General features: G+C 38.0%; 1 long non-coding RNA gene across 1 annotated transcript; it reads right to left on the bottom strand.

The window, feature by feature from the left end:
* LOC138147273 (uncharacterized) lies at positions 1-25,405 on the bottom strand. Its single transcript, XR_011164763.1, has 3 exons — positions 25,292-25,405; positions 1,251-1,409; positions 1-344 (listed from the first exon to the last, which is right to left on the bottom strand). It is a non-coding gene; the product is annotated as an uncharacterized lncRNA (long non-coding RNA).

Below are 25,405 nucleotides of genomic sequence, written 5' to 3'. Positions count from 1 at the left end.
GAATGCCCATTTATTCAAGAATAACCAAAGAAATTGTAATATATACATATATATGCAATAGAGTCACATTATACCATAAGAAACGAGTATGAAAAATTCAAAGAAATCTTTGTATGAACTTTTACAGACAGAAGTATGTATAATATGGAAAACAATATACACAAAGACAACAATAACAAAAATGAGAAGAAAACTAAAAGAAAGTCTTATGTTGGGGCAGCTAGGTGGCACAGTGAATAGAGCCCCAGCCCTGGAGTCAGGAGGACCTGAGTTCAAATATGACCTCAGACACAACACAAAAACCAGCCTTGTGACCTTGGGAAAGTCACTTAACACCAATTGCCCTGCAAATAAAAAAAAAGAAAGCTTTTTGTTATATACTTGCTGACCAATCTTGACTCTATAGAAAAGAAATCACAATGTCCTCTCCTGTCATACAAGATATAGAGGTCTCAAACTATAGAGTAATACATTCACTGCCAGTCACATTCCTTGTGTGGATTGACTTTGCTGTTGTTTACCTGAATCTGACTCTGTGACCCTGTAGACCACTGTCCTTGGGGTTTTTTAGTTGGTTTTCCACTTGCTTCTCCAGTGGATTAAAGCAACAGGGGTTAAGTGACTTGACTAGGTTCACACAGCTACTGAGTGATGGAGGCTGTATTTGAACTTAGGTCTTCCTGACTTTAGGACCAGTGCTCTATTCTCTGAGCCATCTAGTTTCCTATTGGTTTGTTGTACTTTACTACATATAGATGATCCACTGAGGGATATGGATACATATGGAAATAAATGTGATGAAAAACAAAAGGAAATCAATAATTATTTTTAATATGATGGGGTGGAATGTTGCATAAACTGCCATACAAATTTAATGTGGGTGTCAATTTTGCTGAACTTTTAATTTTCTCTTGCCTTTTTAACCTGCATTACAAGAGATGGTTTACTAGATATGGGAAGATTATATTTAGAAAAGAATGTGATGTAATAACAAAAGTAATCAATAAAAATAAATTAAAATTTCTAAGGAAAAAAAAGAAACATTGAAACAGGAGAAATATCTTAAGTATAGCCATACCTCAGAAATATTACTGGTTTGATTCCAGACCACCACAATAAACCAAGTATCATAATAAAGCAAGTCACATGAATATTTTTGGTTTCCCAGTACACATGCAAGTTACATTTACACTATATTGTAGTCTATTAAGTGAGCTATACTATTATATTTTTTAAAACAATGTACATACCTTTATTCAAAGATACTTCATTGCTAAAAAGTGCTAACCATCACCTGAATCTTCAACGAGTCACCGTCTCTTTTCTGGAAGAGGGTCTGGACTCAGTGTTGATTGCTGCTGACTGCTCAGGGTGGTGGTTGCTGAAGGCTGGGATGGCTGTAGCAATTTCTTAAAATAAGACAACAATGAAGTTTGCCTCATCCATTGACTCTTCCTTTCATTTGAACACTAAGAGGCCATTGTAGAATTATTAATTGACCTGATTTCAATATTGGTGTGTCTCAGGGAACAGAAAGGCCCAAGGAGAAGGAGAGAGACTGGGCAATGGCAAGGAGCAGTAGGAACACACACAACATGTATTGTCAAAGTTTGCCATCTTCTGTGGGTATGGTTTATGTGTGCCCCAAAACAATTAGAATATCAAAGATCACTGATCACAGATCACCATAACATATATTACACTGGTGAAAAAGTTTGAAATATTGCTAGAATTACCAAAATGTGACAGAGATGCCATGTGAGCACATGCTGTTAAAAAAAATGGTGCTGGTAGACTTGTCCAATGCAGGGTTGCCACAAACCTTCAATTTGTAAAAAAAAAAAATAACACAATATCTGCAAAGCATAATGAAGCAAAGCCCAATTAAATGAGTTATGCTATAGCTTTAGAGACACTTTTCAAAAAGTAGGTTGGTTTTGGCTGGGAAGTTCGAAGAGGGGAGAAGAGTCACAAAAAGGTATAGGCATAAAAGTTTGACATAGAACTATAACAAAGTAGTTCTTTGTAGGAAAAAGCTGGGAACCAACTTGGTATCTAGGAGGCAGGTTAACACATACCACAGGCTCTATATCCAGCACCCAATTCTGCAAATAGTGAGTGTGACCACAAGGCCCAGGTCATTGTTTGTGGGTTGGGACTGGGAAAAGGGCATTTCTTCATACCCTGGGGTCTTCAGTAATGCATAACCATGGTAACTACTAACAGTACCTGTCTCCACTTATCTGTTTTGGTATTTTACTTCCCTGGACATGAGGAACTCTCTTTCTTCACTGGGGGTGTTTGTCAAGGGGAGCAAAGCTGGCTGAGGTAGAATAGGGGTGAGCTATTTTGTGTGACCTGAGGGAGAATAGGAAATCTTTCTCCTCAAAAGTCACATTTCAGCCCCTACCCAGCTGGGCAGGGAGCCTAGAAGGTCTGAAATTAATGGGAGATTAACCAGCAGGAGAGACCATGAAGCAAAAGCTTGGAAACCTTCTCAGGACTAGCATGGTCCAAGCATAGTGACCCACCCCAAAGAACAACCAGTGATACAGTCCAAAGACCAGAGCCAGGAATCTACCAGAGAAGGTGAGTAGGCCCAAAAATGTAGTTGGAGTTCAGAAGGAAGACCAACAGGTTAAAGTGGGGTTGGCACACAGATCAAAGTTGGTCATCATCATAGGGTGTCCCTTCCCTAAACAGTAGAAGGTATTACAGTTATGGTCCCCAGAATCTTGTGCAGGGACTCTTGCTCTGAGGTCTTTGACTTTGTATATATGTGTATGTGTATTGTATGCATATGTGTATGTGTATGTATTTCTATGTTTACACATTTCATTTGTAATCTTATATGTGTTTTGTATGTGTATATATATATATTTCTTTTGTAATCATGTACATTTTATTTAAATGTTTTAACATATTACTCTGAGAAGGCATCCAAAGGTTTCACCATACTCCCATAGTTGTCCGTGACATCAAAAAAGTTAACAATCTTTGTTGCAAGGTGTCTGAAAGTTGTCCATTAGTGACTTGTTTCCTTTTTTTTAAAAAATCCCCATTCTGGAAAAGATTTTCAAGTGCCAACAGTCTTAATGGTCACCCATCACTAACACAGCAAGTCTCTAACACTTCAGTGGTTTCTTTTCTAGGTAAGTGGAGGCTGGGAAGAATCCTGGGAAGACAGAGTAACCCTGTCCCAAGGTTCACATTTTGCACTCTGCTTGTCCTACTTTCCAGGTCATGCTTGGATCAGGAACCTGTGATAGTAATGGCAATTAAAGATTCCCCTGTATTGGCTTGGTTTTCAAACTGATTGTGTTAAAACCCAGAGCTTGTTAATCCCACCTGTGGGATGGATTTGTTGATGTGAAAAGAGAGTCCTGAACTGGGAGGAGCTGGTGATGTAGATTTGGAGAGACAAGAGAGAGGCAGAAGAACTTTTTGGAAGCAGCACCTCGTGGAGGCAGAGAGAGAGACTGAGAAGGATTGCTGGTGGCCACTTTGAATTGCCCTGGACTTTTGGGACCTGCCCCCTGAGCTGCCAAGGACTGAGGAGACATGGCTGTTTTGCTGGTACTTTGTCTGTCTGTTTTGATGTTGTTTTGCCAGATTTGTCCACTGGTGAAAGACAGTCCTATTGTTGAAGAAGTCCTGGAACCTGGCTTTTGGTTAAGAAGCCCTGAGACTGTCCTGCAGACAGAGAGTGAATACTGTCCACTGGTGAAGGACAGTGTTGTTGTTGCAGGGGTCACAGAACCTCATGAGGAAAGAAGGTGGGAGAACTTTTCAGAGGGGTCAACTAACAGTCAAGAAATTAGGCCTCAAGACTTATGACTTCTCCCACAATTTAGGCCTGTAGATTGAGAGCTAAAGGGTTATATAATCCAACCCATTCATTTTATAAACGAGGAAACTGAGACCCAGAGAGGTTAAAGGATTTGGTCAAAGTCACAGGGTAGTAAAGGGTCAGGGGCCAGAATCCACACCCATGTACTCTGTCTCTAAAGTTAACAGCCATTCCACTATCTCCATGTGGCTTCGAAAAGACAGAATGCTCCTCTCCCATCATGAATGGCTTTTAACTGTCCTGTTCTAATTGGGAAAACATTCTTCTTCTCCCTCCCCTTACCAATCCTATATGGTAGGCTCATATAATGTTAGGACTGGAAGTGAGTTTAGAGAGCATCTAATTTAGGAGTTCAGGGGATTAAAACTTCTTTTTTTTGTTTTTTTTGTAATGCACCCCTTTGGCAATCTGGTGAAGCTTATGCACTCCTCAAAATAATGCTATAAAATGAATAAAATAAAAAGCATAGAATTACAAAGGAAACTAATTATATTGAAATAGTGATTCAATATTTTTTTTAATGTTTAGAAACTCCCACACTAAGATCCTCTGATCTAGTCTAATTTCCTCATGTTGTAAATGAGGAAATTGATACCAGGAGGAATAAAACTAACTAAGCCACAATCACCCAGTCAATAAGGAGCAGAGCTGGGATTTGATGCATTTCTCCTAACTCAGAACTATTGCCATGAAACCACTTGGAGATTAAATCACAAATGTGACTGAAAGGATTCCATGTAGGTCCTTAAGAGAATACCACCAACCCAACAGCCTAGGAGTCAGAGTTATCTCTCTCCAGATAGTAAAGCACACCATGTGCATAAAATATTTACTCCATAGCTGAGTAGTTTTTGTAAAAGGTCTGCAATATTGACCTCAGTACTTAATATCCTTTAATAATGCGCCTTGGAATAAAGTGGTTGGTGTAGTTACTGGAATTGCAGTATTTTTTTTTTATTTGAATGAACTGAGCAAACAATGAATAGGATTATATGCTGATAGATCCTTCCCTTCTCTGTAGTCTTTAACAAACATATTTAATTCCTTACCAAGAGCTCAGACACATGATATTAATGCTACTTATTAAGAAGACTAATTCCTACATAAGTATAGCATACCTTCAGCATTCATAGCAAATATATTATAGAAAAATCTTTTCATATTGGGAAAGCCAACAAAACAAATGAGATGGAAACTCAAATTCTAAAGACCTCTATGATTCCTAGAGAGGACCCTCAGGAACCTCCAGGTCACTACTTAGCCAACCTGCTTCAGGCTTTAGGGCTAGAACAAACCATGGAGATCAGCACAGCCCTCTTATTTTATAAGAAAGAAAGTAAACCCCAGGCAGAAGAAGTTTCATAGGTAATAAATAGCAGCACTGTGGTTTGAACCAAGGTCTTCTTACTGCAAATCCAATGTTTTCTCTACTCTATTATACTGTCTGCCTTTTTTCTTCTTAGTCCTTAAGTCCAAGCAGTGTTCTCTATTCACTTCCTTCCAGGGAATCAATCTGAAAGGGTTCATATATTGTGTAACAGTCCCCTGGGGTTTTCCCAAAATTGGCCATGAGCTTGGGTAGTGGGAACCAGGAAAGGACACACAGACACACACACACTATTCAAAACTGGTAATATGCAAATGAGCATTACCTAAAACCATACCGTCTTAGAACCAAAAGGGACTTTAGACACCATGAAGTTCTGCTTCCCCTTTTGGGGCTAGAGGATGGAATAATTTGCTCATAGTGGTACACTCTGGCAAAATTAGGACCAAACCCATGTCCTCTGCTCCTGTTCCTTGAATTTTGCCACTAAACCAGGTTGTCTCATATCATGTTGAGCCTTTAGAAGATTGCCTCTTTTGTCCCTCTATCTTTTTTTTTTAAGCAATTGGGGTTAAGTAACTTGCTCAAGGTTACACAGCCAGGTGTTTCTGGGTGGGTGCTAAGTGTCTGAGCCCAGGATTCGATCCCCAGGTCATCCCGACACTGGAGCCATTGCGCTTACTCGCTGTGCTACCTGGCCACCCCCTTTTGTCCTTCTATCTTAAAAATCTATGACCCTAATACCTTAATTCATGGTATTGGTTCATTCTAGCAAAATTGTGGAAAGGACTGAAGCAGGAGAAGAGCCTTGAGAAGGGAAAGGAGTCTATCTATCAAGCCCCAGTTCTCCATTTATTTACATTTATAAATTTCAAAACCCTCAAGATACTTCTACTACTATCACAGTTGTGGCCAACATTTCAACATCAATGGTCATAAAAAAATCATCTGATACTGCAGTGGCAACACTTCCCAACCACCAAACCCAGCCCAATGTCAGGAATAAGAAATCAGTTACCTCATTTTTTGATTCAGGGACAGTGATGTTATAGATTGGGATCATAAGATTTTGACTGGAAGAAACCTTAGAGATTGTCTTATCATAAAATTATATATTTAGATAGAGAGACAGGAATAGAGAAATAGATGAAAGATAGATATTATAGAGACAGAGCTAGACAGAGAGATAGAAATAGAGCTAGAGATAGAAAGAACATGTATTAAGTGCTTACTATGTATATGACTCTATAGTATGTACTGAGAATACAAATATAAGCAAAATCCCTGCTGTTCCTTAAGGAAATTACATTCTATTTGGGGAAGACTAAATATAAAGGGATATTGAAAAGTTTGGAGAGAGGCAAGATACACTACAATATGGTAGGAATTCAACAATGGTCACTATCAAAGCCAAAAGATCCTTGGATTGGGGTGGCTAGGTGGGTGGCACAGTTAGTAAAAGCGCTGGCCCTGGAGTCAGGAGGACCCAAGTTCAGTTCCGGCCTCAGTCACTTAACACACACAAAAAAACTAGCCGTGTAACCTTGGGAAAGTTACTTAACCCCAATTGCCCTCCAAAAGGCAAAAAAAAAAAAAAAAAAAAGAAAGATCCTTGGGTGGAAGCCAAGATTCTGAAGGGAAAAACAAAAGGATGATAATAAGAGAGCAAATAAAAGGAGATTTCTAGGAAGTGATTGGAGGCTCAATCTCAGAGCCAGGGTAATGAAGGAGCAGAGTCAATAGTCAATAAATATTTAATAAGCTCCTACTATGTGTCAGGTGTGACTACTTAAGGTGCCACTTAATGGTGAAACCAAAGAAACCAAAAGAAAAACCAAAAAAAAAAAAAAATGCCCTCAAGGAACTTATAATCGATTGGGGAAAGACAATATACAAAAGGAAGCTGAAAAGCAGTTGGGGAAGTGTCAGAGGGTAACTGGAAAGGGCATTGTTGTTTGTGGAGTAGAAACCAAGCAGAGCACCAAGCCAAGTTCCAATGGAATCGGTGCTGATGATGATATTTAGAGTTAAAAGGGACTTTAGAGGAAGTCTAGTTCAACCTCCTCATCATTTTACAGATGAAAAAACTGAAGACCAGGAAGGTTAAATGATTTACCCAAGGTCTCAAAAATTATAAAAATATATAAGCTAAGATTTGAACCCAACCCCTCTGGGATCAAATCTAATGTTCTTCTACTGAACTGTAGAGAAATGGAAGTTGGATATTTCATAAATATAGTACCCACAACAGAATCTAGAAGGTAAGGAAATTTCCAGTTATAAGAAGCGGTCCATGATGGAATGCCAAGCTTTGAGGTCAAAGACCAGGAGAATCCATTAGAAAATAATAATCTTTTCAAAGAAAGAAGGAAAACTTATACTAATATCAATATAAGTAGATACTCTGACAGTTGGGTAGTGGGTAGATAGAAGGCTGAGATCAGAACCAGGAAACCATGTTTCCAAGTTCCATTTCTGGTCTATACTGACTGGGTCACCCTGAGCAAGTCTTTTAACTACTAAGTGTTCTAGGAAACTCTCTGAAAAAGTGCCTTGCAGAGAAGGTGCCTACCTGCATTGACAGAGGGAGTTTTTTCATATGAGAATTCCTTATATCAATAAAATTACGGATCTAATGTCTATCTCAATCCAGAATATAGGTATACATATTTTATATGTATACATATGTACACATGCACATACATAACTATATTAATGTATATGAATATATGATATAAAGCTTAAAACTGTACTAAGACTTTTGGCACACCCCATATATATATATATATATATATATATGCATATGAGACAACAGAAAACAGCTAGGGATCAACACAGTAAAATAACTGCTTTTTTAAAAAAAAGTTATGAATTGCAATTGTTAGCAAGAAATATACCCAAACTGACACACTTAATCACTTAAAGAGGCAATATTTTCTTACTCCAGAGCCAATGCTTTTTCTACTATACTAGACAAGGTACTGTGTTTGTGTGTATGTGTGTGTGTGTATCCCTAGAGTCTCCATAAAAGACACCTGTTTCATTAAGAAACATTTTATAACTGCCTATAAGTTACCAGTACCCTAGGTATAATTCATAGTCCTTGACCAGTGCCCTTTTCTTGAATTGCAGCAAATAAGACTCTAATCCCTTCCCTGGGTAGAAATAAAATTCCTTTGTATCAATGCTGTGTACTCAAAATGCCATGGTAATCCTTCCTCCCCAGAATTCTGCCTTCCTAGGTATGAAATTACAGGAGCTCTTTCAATAGACTCTGTGTTTATAATGCCTAGGTAGGTGTGTGCTGGAGAAAATGAATAATTCTGCTGATATTTTGCTAATCATTTCAGGGAAGAATTTATTTGATCCTGGAAGTGATAGGAGCCACTGGGGTCTATTGAGTGTGGAGATGACATGGTCAGCCTGCTATTTTAGGAAAATCATTTTGGTAGCTGAGTGTAATGATCAGAGTTGGGAGAGAATCAAGGGTGGGGACTTATCAGAAGGCTATTGTACTAATTTAGGCAAGAGGTGATGAAGGCTTACAATAGAGGTTCCATGGGGGGGGGAGGGGAAAGGAACATATACACAAAAGGTGTTCTGATAATAGAAGTCATGGCATCAGGCCATTGATTGGATTCAAGGGTGGAGAATCTGCAGCCTTGAGGGCACATATGGTCTTCTGTATCCTCAAGTGCAGACTTTTGATGGAATCCAAGCAATTCCACAAATGATTTGTTCTATGAAATTTGGATTCAGTCAAAGGGCCACACTTGAGGACCTAGAGCTAGGCCACATGTGACCTCAAGGCTGCAGGTTTCTCACCCTTGGATGATGTGATTGAGAATGAGGATGAAACAGCTTGTAAGCCTGGGTGACTGGGAGGATGGGAGTGCCCTCAAAAGAAATAAGGAAGTTAGAAAGGGGGGAACTTAAGTGGAAAAATAGTGATCTCTGCTTTGGAAAGTTGGAGTTTGAGGAGCCTATGGGACATCTAATTGGAGATGTTCAAAAGGCAGTCTGTGCTATGGGAATAGAGCTCAGGCGAGTCTGGGGCTAGCAATTTAGATCTGGGAATCATCTGCATATAGATGGAAACAAAACTCCTGGGAAGTAACAAGATTGTTAAGTTAAATAGTATAGGGTAGGGTTCTTAAACTAGAGTTTGTGAACTTTCTTAAAATTCACATATATTTTGGAAATTATATTCCAACATAATTTGATTGAAATTATGTTTCAATATAATTTGATTCCTTCTAAGCCTGTGGATTTTATTTCAAACATTTAAAAGGCATTTTTTTCTGAGAAGGGGTCTATAGGCTTTACCTTATTGGCAAAAGGGTTCATGACATAAAAAAGGTTAAAGGAGTAGAGCTAGGATTTGATGTGTTTCCCCTAACTCAGAACTATTGCCATGAAGCCACTTGGAGATTAAATCACAAATGTGACTGAAAGGATTCCATGTAAGTCCCTAAGAGAATACCACCAACCCAACAGCCTAGGAGTCAGTGGTATCGGTGGAAAGGATTGAAGCAGAAGAGCCTTGAGAAGGGAAAGGAGTCTGTCAATCCACAAAGAGGAAAAAGGGAAAAGGACCCAGGAGCAAGCCTTAGAGGCATGCATTGTTAGGGAGTGTAAGATGTATGAAGATCCAACAAAGAATACTGAGAAAGAGTGAACTGATAGGAAGCAGGAAAACTAGTAGTCAGCAATGTCCCAAAGAAACTAGAGGAAAAGAGAGTAGCCAGAAGGAGAGTATGATCAACAGTGTAAAAGCTTGCCTTGCCAGGGGTCAAAGGGATGAAGATGGAGAGAAGGCCACTAGATTTAGCAATAAAGAGATCTTTGGCAACTTTGGAGAAGATATTTTCGTTTGAATGATGAGGTTAAAGTCAGACTGCATGAGGGTTAGGAAGAGAAAGAGAGAAGTGGGAAACACCAATTCAAAGTAGCTTTCTCAGAGAATTTAGCCCTGATGGGGAGGAGTGATGAAGGACTATAGCTGGCAGGAATGGTCACATTGAGCGAGGGTTTTTTAAAAATGCAGAAGACATGCAGAAGAAGACCCATCTTCTTCAAACCTAGGGGATTATTTTAAGTTTGAAAGACTGAACTACTCCCTGGGATGGTGTGGAAGGTAACCTGTAAGGGAATCAGAGTTACCTTGACTATTCATAGAGAAGTCCTTCCTGTTTCATGTTTTCATGAGATTAAATAAATCTCAACCTATATTTGATGCATTGTTAGTCTGAGTGCTTGCAAAAGGACTGGGAGTCTTTTATCTTTTCCATAGGGATCTGGACCTGAGTTATATTCTTATGTTGTATCGTGGATGAGAAGTTTAGCCCAGAAGGGGACTATAGCTACTTGAAATGATCAGGGGAAGATAGTGGCATGTTTGTAGGCAAAAGGGATGTGACCAGTAAAGAGAGAAAGATCAAAGATTAGCCAGACAGTAGGGATGCTAGTAGGGTTTTGAGCACTTTGCTCCTGGAGGAGAAAAAATAATCCATCCACAATTCTGTCTGTTGTTCTCAGAAGTATTTTGTCTCTTGTCCTTTGGTGATCATCCCCACAGGTTAATTACTTATTCTGATGGTGAATTCTTCCACAATTCAACTACAGAATCAGAGACTCATTGAATTCTGGAACCATGAGTTTGACTAATCCAAGCCTTTTTTTCCCCTCCATTGAATGGAAAGGAAGGCCCAGAGAGGGAAAAATTTGCTTAAAGTCCCACAGCTAATCAGTGGCAGAATATGGATTTGAATCCAGGTCTATATTAATTAGTCCCCTCTATACAAGTCCCAGGGTAAAAAAAAAAAGTGGGGAAAATGAGACAGAGGTTAAAGGTCAGTCCTTACCATGGAGCCCAAGTAAAGTTTTCCCTCAATTCACCCCATCCACCCCCAGTAAACACACACATTCTTTCTTAAGTCTCCTCTGCCCTTTCTTACTCATCCCCTACTTCATTTCTGAAATGCCAAGGATGGAGAATAGGTGGGTTTGGGGAAGTCATGGAGAGGTAGATTTGATGACAATGTAAGGAAGTGGAACAATGTGGTTATAATTATGACTACTGTATTTAAAGTGGAATGTGCTGTCTCATAAGAAAATGGCACCCTGTCCCTGGAAATAGTCAAACAGAGGTTGCCAACCTGTCACAGACACCAGAGAAAGAATTATTGAATTAGGTGGGAGGTGGTACTAGATGACCTAATTTTAATATTCTGTGATTCTAATTAGAGATTCTTTGGGGTTAATAAGCTTCTCTGAAAAAAAAAATGCAAAGATCCACCCACTGGAGAATATTAAGTCTTATTCACACTTTAGTGTGAATTATTTTACTCCAGTAATTGACTAAGGGCTAGTTGACTCAAACTGAGAACTCAGCAGGAAGGCTCTTAGAAATCACTTCAGTCCAGCCTCCTCATTTTACAGATGGTGAAACTGAGACTAAGGTAGAGGTGGTGTCTTGTGCAAAGACACACAGGTGGTAGATAATTAAATTCAACAGCTATGTCAGACACTGTCCAAAGTGCTGACATTACAAGGTCATGGAAATACAAGTATAAGCACATCCAGTCTCTACCTTCCAGGAACTTACATTCTTTTTTTTGTTGGGAGAATTGGGAAGTATTATGTATTGGAAAAACAATATGTATGTGCAAAACTAAATATATACAAAATATGGTTATTATCCCTTCCCCAATGAGGGGGTTACACTGTAAGATTTTTTGCCCCTCCCTTCCTAACACAGAAGTCTGAATTATTATAGTATTAAAAGATAAAATATGTTGATATTATACAATACTATAAATCTATTTTATGCATTTCTGACTTTCTAAACTTTTTCTGTGTCATCTGCCAGCTTTCACAAGTTGCCTAGGGGTTTTGCAAAACTCCTCAAAAATTCCCATTTAATTTCTTATGATGACCAGAAATATATAGAAATTTGGGTGGGGAAAGTCAGTGTGGAAGGAATAACTGTATGTACAAAGTAATTGGGGAAATCCCACAGGTCTAATATGAAGGATAATGTGATAACAGGCATTCCAGAAGGGACAATGGATAGGTCCATGAGAATTATGGGGCTGACATAGATGGATAGAAGGGAGCAAGCTGAGAAGACAGTTGGGAAAAGGAGATTTCATCTAAACAGTCCACAACTCAGGAACACAGGAATTATGAGTGTAGCCAAAGAGCAGTAGTAGCAAAAGTAATATTGATTTCATTATCAATACCTAAAAAATGAATGGAAAGACAGGAAGGGGTTTTAACAGTGAGGCAAGAGAAAACATGCAGTCACTGGTCTTCCCCAGCAATCAAGTTAGGGATATCTGAAGTCCTGGATCTAGGCTAGTTGTAGAGGGATGAGACATGTTTGAGGTATTCACCCTCAATGAGTCAGTCAAAAAATATTTATTAAATGCTTTCTCTGTGCCAGACACTTTGCTAAGAGATGGAGACAGAAAGACAGGCAAAAAAAATATAAAAAACAACCTGTGCACTTGAGAATTATACATTTTAATTGTACTAATTGCAAATGTGAGCATGTTAATAACCAAGTACATAGAAGATGCAAGCTGTATAAATGGGAGATCATCTCAGAGGGAAGAGGGAACAAGGAGAGGTCTTCTGTGAGCTGGGCTGAGTCTTATAGGAAGTCAGAGAAACTGGAAGATAGAGGGAAGGAGGAAAGCATGAAGGTCACCGAGAAGGCAAAGAGAAAGAAGTGTCATATTTGAAGAATAACAGGATGGCCAGTGTTACTAAATCAGAGTGCATGAAGGGGAAGAAGGTAGATGAGGGCTGGAAAGGTAGGAAGGGCCAGGCTCATGAGCTTTAAATGCTGGAGGATGTTATATTTGATCCTGGAAGTGATAGGGAATCACAGGAGCTCAAAGAACAGGGTGATGCCATGGTCAGACCTGCACTTTAGAAAAATCACCTTGGTAGCAAGGGGAGGGTGCATCTAGGTTTCTAGACATGAGTTATATTCTGATGTTCCTAGGGAAACCTGGGTAGAGACAATAGTCAGGGCCTCTCTCAGACATCCACCAGTGATAGATCACCTGCAGCAGCAAGCAAGACTCCCAGAGAACTAAGTATTTCAGTTCTTAGCAAATATGGAGGGCTGGGCTCCTGTTCTAATGACTCAAAAAAGCAACATGCTGTGTTCATACTTCTTATGGTACCAAGTTCAATTACATAGCACAAAATGCTTGGTGACCTCCCTGCTGGGTAGCAAAATGAAAATAGTGAAAAAATAACTCTTTTCTAAGAAAAAGGAAATGACCAAAAAAAAAAAAGTCCAAGAAGTCAGAGGTGCAATTTGAACCTATTTCAGCGAGTTGTAGGGTGGAAAAATGTTGGGAAGGAAAAGAAAGGGGAAAGAGACAGACACACCAATAGAGACAGGGTCAGAGGGAAGAGAGAGACAGAGACAAGAGGAGAGGAGAGGGAGAAGAGAGGGGAGGACAGGACAGGACAGGAGAGTACAGGAGAGGACAGAAAAGGAGGGTCTAAAGGGTCTAAAACCCTTAGAGGTTTTAGACATTCTCACAGCCTATTGATGTGCACTGATCTTTAGCTTTTTTTTGGAGGGGGTAATACAGGGAATTTGGGGTTAAGTGACTTGCCCAAGGTCATATGACTAGTAAGTGTTAAGTGTCTGAGGCAGCATTTGAACTCAGGTCCTCCTGACTGTAGGGCCAGTGCTCTATTCACTGCACCACCTAGCCGCCCCTGTGCACTGACCTTTAATAAGTCAAGCAAGACTTGGGGAGTGACTAACTATGACCTTGGGCAAGTCACTTTTTCTCTCTTGGACTCAGTTTCCTTATTTATAAAATATAGAGATTGGTTTGAATGATCTCTAAGGATCCTCCAGTTTCTTTCTCTATCATTTTCTAAAATTTAACATTTAAATTTTTTTCTGATTTTGCAGACTTTTTTTTTTTGGTCAAGTTTCAGCTCCATTCAGAATTCATGATTCTGGAGTTCAGCATTAAAATTAAATCTTTTGGTATTTGAAAAATTCATATAATTTTGATTGTAGAAAAGAAGAATGTTTAAAAGTCATTAAACAAGGCAGAAAGCCCTACTAGACAGCAACAGACTCTTAAATGGTATTGCAATGATCTGAGCATAAGTGGGTCAGAAATTTAGGAAAGAGGAAATAACTTAAAATGGGATTTTAAATATTAAGGGGAGACTACTTAACAGAATGTACTTTGTGTTTTAAGGCATTTAAAGGAAGAACAAAGCTTTTGTTCATCTCAAAATACAATTACAGACAGTTATAAACCCTCTGTTAGAGCTCTGTATGATTCAGCAGTTAACAGCACCCCCAAGAACCCTGCATCACTCTAGGAAAAACTCTACACCTACAAGCTTTATCCACCATCACTAGGAAGTAAGCTTCCAACATGAACTTTCATCCAACATCATGCTCTCATTTTTTATCCCTCCCTTTCTACTGCCTCTGCCAATTTTATAGAAAAATGCTTAGGTCTAAACTATCTCTTAACTCTGCCATATTCTCAATATTCCTCTCCACTTTCATAGTTAAACTCCAAGAAAAAGCCATAAAAACATGTTCCACTCTTTCATTTTCCAACCCCTTGCAGCCTGGCTTTGTCCAAGTATTAACTGGTCTCCCATGATTGGCTTAATTTGGGAAACTATCTAATCTGTATGCTTAGTTCCCAATTTCTGTGTCCAAATTATTTTCTGGGTATTTCTTCATGTCTAACTTGAGTCCCAATTTCCACAAGGTAAAATTCTAACAAGATAGATGGTAAGAGTAAGGGTTGGGGACTAAAGCACAGTTGGGAGACACCCAAAATAATTGACCCCTGGATGAAGGTCTTATGCTTTACACCCATGGGCTGATTCGGAAGGAGTACAGTATTTTGGTTTTCAATCTTTTTAGTGACTGGATCTTTCCCTACTGCCTACATATTTATCTTAGGTGAATGAATGAATGAAGCTTTTATTACACTCTTATGTATAAAACACTGTGATAAGCACTGGTGACACAAAGAGAAAAGTAAGACACTCCCTGTTTTCAAGGAGTTCACATTCTAATGAGAGAGATAATACATATGGAAGGTTGCAGAAGCAAGTCACCTGGAAAGGTCCCATAGTCCATCAGACAAACATAGTGGCAAAACAGATGACTATTCTTTCTTAATGTCATTTGCACTGCTAAAATTCCTATCAGTTTCTGATATTGAACCATTTGACAGTGACATGGATTTTAATGACAAGCATTTTCTTTTCTAGGTCTTCAAAGATGCTACAGCATATGTAGGAGCAGCTGTGTCTCCACAGAGACTGTTTCCCAGAATACTGCACAAACTCTGGATTGGGAGCATTCATATTCCCAAGGCTCTTTTGTTTCAGGGCTGTTTTCATGGGCTGTTTCCATCAGAATCTGAGGTGACATGGTGGTCTAGGGGGTGGTAGTGGTCTGACCTCAGTATACCTTGCTGTGTCAGCTAAGATGGCTTGCCTACCCTCTTAGTGGCAATTGGTGGAAATGACTGTCCGCCCACAGCAATTACTTTCCCACATAATGGCTATGATGGATAGATTGGAATCAGTACTGGTATTCTAGGGGGGTGGAGAGAGAGTGGGGAGGATGCCATTTCCAGAGTTCTTGAGCTCTACTATCTGCTGATAGCAGTTGGTCAGCAATCACTTCTCCACAATGGTTTTTCCCTTCAGTGATAATCTACTTCAGTCTTCAGATAATCTACTTCAGTGAAGGAAGGTTCACCTTCCATGACTTCAAGTTGTCATCCTACATTTCTTCTCTCTTTGACAAACTCCTAGAAAAAATTGGCACACACTCATTGCCTCCACTCACTTCCCAACCCCTTGATATCTGGCTTCTGATCTCAACACACTTGAAATTGCTCTTTCCAAAGTTATCGGTGATCTCTTTGCCACCTTATCTGATAGCCTTTCCTCAGTCCACATCTTCTTTGCCCTTTCTGCAGCATTTAATACTGTTGAACATCACCACCTCCAGGATACCTCATTGGGATGTTTCCAAGAAATTTTTTTTTCAAGAGTTACTAGTTAGTCATTTTACATTTCACCTCTACTGAGAATAGTCAGAACATCGAGTGAACTCTTTTTCTCCCTGATTGTGCCTTTAACTTTGTGAACATTATTATTATTATTAATTATTATTATTACAGGACCATACATATCATACTGACCATTACAGTGACCTTCTTGCCATCTCCATTAAGGGTTGCCCCTATTGATAGACATCTATAGGGATAGTTAACATGGGGTAAAAAAAATTTCAGGGATACTGAAAAAGGTCTCTTCCATATAAGCCTGAATTCTGCCCCACCTACTGACTGATGTCTGAAATCTGAGACACCATCCAACTACATTTCATTTCTAGTTAATATAAATCCTTTGGAAGGGTATGTCATACCTTGGTGTGACTAAAAATTGAAAGAGATTAGGGGAGCACAGAGAATGTGTGTGTGTGTGTGTGTGTGTGTGTGTGTATGAAGGAGGGAGGGAAATTCTGTATTAGTAAAGAAATTAGGAGGGCGAATTCCCAGTCACTACAGATATTCAAGCACAAAATAAATAAACACTCACTTAGGATGTTTTAAAGGAGATTTGTGCATTGGGTAAGAAGTTGGAGGAGATAACCTCTGAGATTGTTTCCAAGTCTGAGATTTTACAATTCCAAGATTCTATGGAAACATTAAGTCACCTTTGCCTATTACACTTTTGCTTAGAATATGTTCTATTCCCTTGCCTTTATTTTGCATGATGCAATTAAGGAAATAAATGTATTAAGTATTTATTATATATAAAATAATTAAATAGCAATAATTGAATTGATTTAATTGAGCTGATTAAATAAATAAATGATAATAAAATAAATTAATAATTGTAAGTTTTTATTTAGTTTCTGAGCCTAGATATATATATATTGGTAACTTGCACATTGTCTAAGGTTGCTGTGCTTCAACACTTCCAAAACTCTGTGATGTCATCAGTGTAGTCAGTCCTACATATGTATGCATATTTTAACTCTTCTGCCCCTTAGAAGACCCTTTGCCATGCCCCATAAAATTCATAACAATGTGGCCAAACTTCTGGTGATGGGCCTTACAACACTTAGCCAGGCTGGTCCTTAGTTAATCATTCAACCCTGGGCAGATATTTAAGCTTTTCCAGTTTGGTAGGACCTGCTAAAGCATGTGCTCCTTTGATATGTCCCTTGAGAATGCAGAATTATAATGGAGCATCAGAGGATGGATTTATTGGATGTATTGCATGTAAAAGTAGGCTTGCATTATGGAATAAATCTCAAACAATTTTGGTAGTAGAGAAAATGCCTAATTAAGATAAAGAGTGAGGAAGCTCAGTATTTAACAACTCTTGGCTCTTTGAGGTTTCATTCACTTGCTGACTCAGGGGTTCAGTGGGGCAGGGCACTCCCAACTATTTAGTAACATTTGAGTCACATATTGCATTGCCAGAAGTAAAATAAAAATGAATAGTAAAGTGGGTACGAAGGTGGGAGATGAGGGGGAGCTAGAAAATAAAATCTTTTATGCATATATATTTTAAAAGGCAACTCATAAGAAATGACATGTGAAATTTGCACAGTAGCATGGGAAGACCTGTGTAATCTGATGAAGAGGGAAGTAAGCAGAATAAGAGGGCATGGTAAACAATTACTATAATAACGTGAACAAAAACAACTCTAAAAGTCATCCAAACTCTGGGTAATTGTAATGACCTATCTTGGCCCTGGAGAAGAGATAATGAAATATATGTCCTTCTACCTACAAGAGAGATATGGGACTGAGAAGGTGGAATTTTGCATATGGGGTCAGACTTGTTCATTTTATTGGTTGTTTTTTTTCATAGCTCTTTTCTTTTATAAAATATTGTTCAACAGTGTGGGTATGCAAAGAAATCATTGTGATATAAGAATAGAAGGCATCAATAAAGCCTAAAACATGAAGGAAAAAAAGCATTCTGCTCCCTTCTATGCCTCAAAAAAAAAAAAGAAATATAGAAATCCAACATAGGAATACTCACTACATTAGGATTTCATTTTTAAATCTCTATCTTTTGTTTGAACTCTATGAATTTGTTATCATTTTACATATTATGATCTGTGAAGCATATGTTTAGTATTCCTGCCTTTTTACATTCATTTGCAGTTTGTACCCTAGAACAAGGTCAATTTTTGCAAAAGTTTCACAAGATGCTAAGCAATTTGTGTGTTATTTAGTGATTCCATTCAGAAGTCAGCATAAGTTTTTTAGCCCCAATTTTTCAAAGAATTTTTTAAATTCTGTATTTTCCTTTTGGCTTAACTTTTTAGGAGATTTGCCCACCCTGAGAAGGAAACATTAAACTTTCTTACTAGCATTTTGGGTCAGCTAGATGGCACAGTGTATAGAGTTCTGAGCCTAGAGACAGGAAGATCTGACTTCAAACCAACCTCAGACACTTACTACCATTGTAACCATAGGCAAGTCACTTAATCTTGTTCGCCTCAGTTTCCTCATCGGTAAAATGAGCTGGATAAAGAAATGGCAAACCACTCCAGTATCTTTGCCAAGAAAACCCCAAATGGGGTCACAAAGAGTTGAACATGACTGAAACAACTGAATAATAACTGTCATTGTGTTACTATCTATATCTTTTTGAAATTCAGCCAATTTTTCCTTTGTTAAATTCAATGATATGCCATTTGGAACATGATTACAATATCTGCTTTTTTGGTTTCACTTGATGTTCTATCTAGACTTTCATTTTTATTCTATGTCTTTGTTTTTTAACAGCTGTTTCTTATAAACAACAGATTGTGAGGTTTTGCATTATCTACTCTGTCACTCTCTTTTGTCTCATTGGAGTATTTAATCCATTCATATTTAATGTTATGAAAGATTTATATTTTCCTAAATGTGTTCTAAACTAGTAAGGTATTTTTTTGCTTCCTTTTAAAATGTCTTATTCTGTCTTAATTCTGCTACTTTTCTGTTTTGAATTTTTTTTAATTTTGTTTCATGGTCCTTATGCTTATTCATTCTTTCTTTAAATTTCTTTGTCTTCCCCTGGAATTAAAATGTCTGAAATAGCAAGCTCAACTACCCTCTTCTGGCCAATTTTTATTATTGCCTTTTTGTCTCATCACATCACTCAATTTTTCTGTTGCATCTCAATATTGGAACTACCATTTCATGAGGGAAGTAATGAGGATAGAGCCATTGCTCCATGGTGGACATTTCTGCATGTCCCCAATTGTGCATTCCAATTCTACTTCCTACCAATACTCTGTTATCTTACTGAGAGACTATCAAAATTATCATCCCTTGATTGATCCCCCATGGGTTTTGTTGTTATTGTTCAGTCATTTCAGTCATGTCAGTTCTTTGTGACCCCATTTGGAGTTTTATTGGCAAAGATAGTAGAATTGTTTGCCTTTTCTTTCTCCAGCTCATTTTACAGTTGAGGAAACTGAGGCAAACAGAATTAAGTAACCTGCCCAGGGTCACACAGCTAGTAAGTTTCTGAGGTCAGATTTTAACTCTGGAAGAATCTTTCTGACTTCAGACCTTTCACTCTATCCACCATGCTGCCTAACTACCTCCCATGCATGAGTTTAGTTAGTGTATATTTCTAATTTCCCTCAGTCCTCCACCTCTAGTCTCCCCCTTTATGCACCCTCCCATTCTGCATTTTAGTCCGGCAAAATAAATTGATTAACCTGGAAAAGACTGGTCTATAGTGTTTCATCCTTGCTTCTCTACTATCATTTTTTCCTATTTCTTTAAATTCTTCTTTCATCTTTATTTTTCCCTTCTGCACTTAAAAAAAATCAATTATCCTTTTTAAAAAAATTAATATACTGGGGCGACTAGGTGACACAGTGAATAGAGCACTGGCCCTGGAATTAGGAGGACCTGGAGTTAGGAGGACCTGAGTTCAAATCCAACCTCAGACACTTAACACTTACTAGCCATGTGACCTTGGGCAAGTCACTTAACCCCAATTGCCCAGCCTTCCCCCCCCAAAAAAATAAGGCAAAAAAATGAAGAAAATAAATAAAAATGTATATATATTTCCCTAGAAATGGTGAAATATATTTCATTATTTTTTCTCTTGTTGGAGATTGTACTTTTTTTCTTCTCTTGTGTTTTTGATGTTTGAGGTATTTGAAAGTAGAACAATCTGCTCATATATAGGTGTGGGGATTGTTTATTTTGGGTTTTTTTATAGGATCTCTCAAAAACCTTTATTTTTTATTTCATTTCTAATTGTTGATTAGAATCAGACTTGGAAGGTGTATCATTTGGATTTGCACCTTTAATTGCTTTATTGTTTAGAATATATTATTCCATTTCTGAACGGGCTTTCTCATGGATACAGAATAGTCTGGTAATATTCAAATTTCCTCTCTTTTACATTTGAAGATCTTTTTCTTGGCCATTTGTGAAGTTTGATGTTTGTTACTGGAATTTTTTAATTTAGTCATTTCATGTCTTGAAATTTGAAGCATAGTTGTTTTTTTTTTGTTGTTGTTGTTCTTCCAGAGGTTGATATGTGGGTTCTTTTCATTAATGTTTTGTCTTCTGTATTAAGAAGTTCTGGGGTGGTTTTCTTGTTTATTTCCTACACTATGGTATTCAAGTTTTTCAGTTTGTTATAATATTCTTCTGAGAGGCCTATGATCCTTAAGCTGCCTCTACTCAACCTGTCTTCAAGATCAATGATTTTTGCTGTATAAAGATCATGTGTTCATGTGACACAACTGCCTTTTGCTTTTCTTCTTCTAGATCATCTTTCATTTCAGAATTTCCAATCCGTTGTTCTCTCTTTGACTTCTTTAGAGAAATGAGCCACTGTGGATTCACTGTGGATTTCTACATGCTAATTATTTGTCCTTTGAAGGTCATGAATTCTACCATTTGTTCCCTTTAAACTTCTCTCAAGATTCTTATTTGTCTTTTGAACCTTTCTGGAACCCCTTGTCGTGGTTCCATCCTCTCTTGGGAATCCATAGGGTTGTGTTTGACCAGTTATTTCAGTTCCCTTCATCTTGCAATGCTTATTTAGAGAGGTTTGTCATATGTTTTATATTTTGATACTCATCCTCCCACCTAATTTTGATATTTCCTCTTTTGATTTACCTGCTCTGGGTTTTAAATATATTTTTTATTTCTCTTCAGAACTTGGTGGTTTTAACCTTTTTTTCTAGTATTTTGTCATCCATTCACTTTTATGACTTCTTTTCCATTGAAGGGGAATTCACACTCAGGGCTGAACTGCAAAGCTGTCACCCCTTCCTCCCACTTTAGGGAACTGACTTTTCACCAGCTTCAAGCCACACTCCAAACAGCTTCTGGAGGACAGGATGGGGCCCACTGTGCTCATGCACATTACACTCCTGCCCTGATTTTCTTCATTCTTTAAATCTCTGACTGGGCTTAATCAGCAATTTTTGTTTTTGTGGAGTTGGGAAAGATGGCCTCAAAAGCCTTGGGGCTCCCTGATCTTGGAGTCAACCCAGGCAGTGGGAAATCTATGGCCTTACTTCTGTATTTCCTACTCCTTATTGACTGGATCAAGTCACTATCTGATGATGGCTGGAATAGGATAATGAGAGAAGAGCAGGCAGGGTTGGATGGGATTTTTCCAGTAGTACCTTTGCAGCAGGAGAGAAATCCCTGAGACTCAAAGCAAAGTCTGCTTATGTGCACTGCGAGGGCATTAAAACTAATGGTGGAGGTTTGCTGAGTGAGTGAATTCTGTACTGGCATTCTCCACTATTAATTAATAAGGTCTTATTCACTAGGTTTCTTGTCTTGTGGGTACAGCTATAATTTCTCTGCCTTAGGTACATAACTCCTTTTTTGGCTGGACATTGTTTTGGGGTTTTTGGGACTCAGAGAGTATTGGAGAAAACATCTAGTTTTCCATCATGTAATTAGTCATGTAATAATGCTGTTTCTACTGATAAATTTCTATCTGTCCCTGAAGTTGCCCTTCAACCAATCCTCAGTCCTATCACCCAAGGGTCCCCTAAATGGCCACCAGCTTGTCTATGCCCTTCTTTAAATGTGGTGCCCTGCTCTTCAAACTGTAAATCAGTGTTAATCTGTCAGCTTTTTCCATTGCATCTGCCATCCTCCCGTCTACTTCAATATAATTGGACTGCCTCAAAGGTCTGTAACCTGTTTTGTCATTCCCCTCTCAGCTGAAAGACACCAAGGACAAGGAGAGCCACTTTCAGTGGTATAAGGTTTAATGTTTCATGAAGGCAGCACGGCAAAGTATGAGTGCCAGACTTAGAATCCGAAAATCCTCATTTCAATCTTGGCTTCTCTGCTAACATACTGTGTGACCTTGAGCAAGTATTAAATCTCTCAGTAACTCTGTTTCTTCATCTGCAAAATGGATGTGGTGGAGTAGGGCCATGTGAAGTATTGGGCAAAGCACCAGATTTCAATTCAGAAGACCTGGGTTCAATTCCTACCTTTTCCTAAACTACCTGTGTGGCATAACGAAAGCTGATGGACTTCTCTGGGCTTGGGTTTCTGTACATATAAAATAAAAGTAGTTAGATTACATGATCTCTATGTCTTCTGACCCTAGATCTCTGTTCCATGCTGTGTGATTATAAATATTATTGCATATTACCTTCAAAGTCATTTCACAGACAAAAAAGAAACTTATTTTTATTCCTTTGTAGCAAGACCTCATTTGTTTTTATAGTTTTCAAAGTATTTTTCAATGTACTGTAATAAGTGAGGTTTATATGGTGCTTTCAGGTTGACTAAATTTCTGACATATATTATCTCATTTGAATTTTCTCAATAATCCTAAAAAGTAGGTCCTACAGATATTACTTACTCCCATTCTACAGATGAGAAAATTGACACTCAGAAAAGATAAAATAAGTTCAGAGAAAAACAGAATGTTAGAGGTGGAAGAAACCATTACAGACCATCTAGTTCAAGCTCCCTACTTTAAAGTAGGGGGAATTAAAGAGTATAAAGGTAACATAAATTGTCCAAAGTCATGCAAATAGTAAATGAAATATATGGAACTCAATTCTGGGGCTTCTCAATTCACTCTTTGGATGTGGCTGCAAATTTCACTGAATCATCTTCAAAAATCAAATACCCCACCCCACAAAAGGTAAAGACTGAACATATTGAGGTGATATAGAATATCCAGCAAATGAGGGTTCAAGGTAGGAAAAGGGATAGAAATATTGGGAAACGTCTATAGTGTAAAAAACAATGCATCAATAATTTTTTTTAAAGTAACATAGGGGCAGCTAAGTGGCACAGTGAATAGAGCACCAGCCCTGGAGTCAGGAGCACCTGAGTTCAAATTCAGCCTCAGATACTTGGCACTTACTGTGTGACCTTGGGCAAGTCACTTAACCCTAATTGCCTTGGCTTCCCCCCTCAAAAAAAAGTAAAAAATTAACCTAAAGGGTGGTACTAGACTAAACACTCCCTCTAACTCTAATGTTATAAATTACTTTTTCCAGTTATGGTAGTGATATGCACTGAGGCATCCCCATTCCCTATTCTGAATCTTCACAGTGACCTATTACAAAGAATACATTCATTAAATGCCAAATTGTGTGAACACAATCAGTGCATATAAAAACAAAATTTTCTTTTTAATTTTTTTTATATTTTACTTTTAATTTGTGGAATAATACATACATTTTCATAACATAATATAATAAAAAGTTGATTACACTTGAAATTGCAAATCTACTATGTACACCTTGCTATTCTTTTTCAATATATAATCAAGAAATCATTTAAATTTCTTTTTTTCTTCCTTGCCCTTTCTTTTTCTTCCCTTCCCCCACTCCTACCCTGTAGATGGCTACCATTAGACATAAATAGGTATATATATATGTGTGTGTGTGTGTATGTATTTATGTATGTGTTTATATACATATATATACACACACGTGTGTAAAATTATTCTAGACATATTTCTATCTATCAGTTCTTTCTCTGGATATAAACAGCATCATTCTTTATAAGTCCTTTATAGTTAATTTGGGTCTTCATAATACTCAAAAGGACTTCTTCTCTCAAAATCAAACTTAAAACAATGTTATTATTGCTATATACCATATTCTCCTGGTTCTGCTCATTTAGCTTTTCATTATTTTGTCAAATTCTTTCCATGTTTTTCTAAGTTCACCAAGCTCATCCTTTTCTTTCCATTAGTAAGGGGTAAGGTTATTCTAGCAATAGAATCTGTGGCCTTTGCTTCATTAACAAAATGGTTTAGGGAGATTGGCTAATTGGACTATGCAGGGCAAGAACCAAGGGTTTGTAACATAGTCTGAAAGGACATAAAATCAGAAGTCTTGAGTTCAAATCTCAGCTCTGACCTTTACTTGCATTTTGACCTTGAGCAGATCACTTCAGCTTTTGGCTTTATTTTTATCATCAATAGGATGCTAACACACTCCTGAGTTTTTATGAAACATAAATAAAATATGGTTATAAAGTTCATCCTGCCCCTGACACATCCTAACAATATGTGAGACCCTCAACCTCTGTACATACCCAGGTAACTCTCTGGCACTCTTAAATTATGGTAGAATTGCTGGGCTGTTAGAGGAGGGAATTTCTACACCAGAACATCCCTACCCCAATGAAATCCCACATTTAGACAAAAAAAGAAAAAAAAAGGAAAGAATATTTCTGATGTTCACTACAAAGCCCTGGTTCTGAAAAACTAAGCCATATTTCCCCTTTAGCATCCAACTAAGTAGCTAAGCTCCTCTGAGCCTATCCAAACAAACTCTGTTTCCAGGTTTTTCTCTTTTTTAAGAAAAACAGCAAGTGTTACAGTAACATTTCCAGTCCAGCTTTGCCTACATTTTCCACTTTGAGCCGGATGAAACAACAATAAATGGCAAACAAAAAAGACTAACTTATAAACCAAACTGCTTTGATAAATAAAATGTCAAGAGAAATAAATGCCTGAATAATTTAATCTGGCTGTCCTTTCTTGCATCCTACGTCCTCCCGAGATTGTTGATTTAGGATATATTGTGTTACCTGCTTCTTGGTTTTCAGCTCTGATCCTGCTCAGGCTCTCTTGATTCTGAGACAATTAACTCTTTCAGAAAGGGAAACATAGATATGAGTTGAAGATTAAATGACCTCAAACAT

The sequence above is a fragment of the Petaurus breviceps genome, unplaced genomic scaffold, assembly GCF_028583685.1.
Source record: "Petaurus breviceps papuanus isolate PSGF00001 unplaced genomic scaffold, PetGlider_PUasm1.0 140, whole genome shotgun sequence".
NCBI classification, from domain to species: Eukaryota; Metazoa; Chordata; class Mammalia; order Diprotodontia; family Petauridae; genus Petaurus; species Petaurus breviceps.
Note: the sequence above shows the minus strand (reverse complement) of the source record. Positions and strands in the feature narration are given on the sequence as shown.